General features: G+C 33.1%; 1 protein-coding gene across 1 annotated transcript in view; it reads left to right on the forward strand.

Moving 5' to 3' along the window:
• Nucleotides 1–350, forward strand: part of LOC119581950 (G-protein coupled receptor moody-like) — a gene marked incomplete in the record, with an annotated part of 84,922 nt that overhangs the window by 76,576 nt on the left and 7,996 nt on the right.

Below are 350 nucleotides of genomic sequence, written 5' to 3' on the forward strand. Positions count from 1 at the left end.
CATGCTCTTACTCATATGGTGTTACCTTACGTGCATGCTTTTTTCACTAAACAATAAAAAGGCTTAAAATGATAATAAGCAGAAACTCATAAAAACAAATTGGTTGTATCCCTTTTCAAATCACGCAGTCTTTTACGTCATCATAGCTAATATCTTGATCAACTCTTTTATTTCCCAAGTACACTATGTATTAATACTGTATTATTACTCCCAAGGTCCTTACAATTAAAATGGTCAAGAGCTTAAGGCCTGTAAAACTCTACGGACATTATAACCCGGATTTCACTGTGTTTACCTGCCATTCCCATAAATTTCATTATCGTTATTCTAACTGTTTAATCTAAATCACC

Source organism: Penaeus monodon, chromosome 15, assembly GCF_015228065.2.
Source record: "Penaeus monodon isolate SGIC_2016 chromosome 15, NSTDA_Pmon_1, whole genome shotgun sequence".
Lineage (NCBI taxonomy): Eukaryota > Metazoa > Arthropoda > Malacostraca > Decapoda > Penaeidae > Penaeus > Penaeus monodon.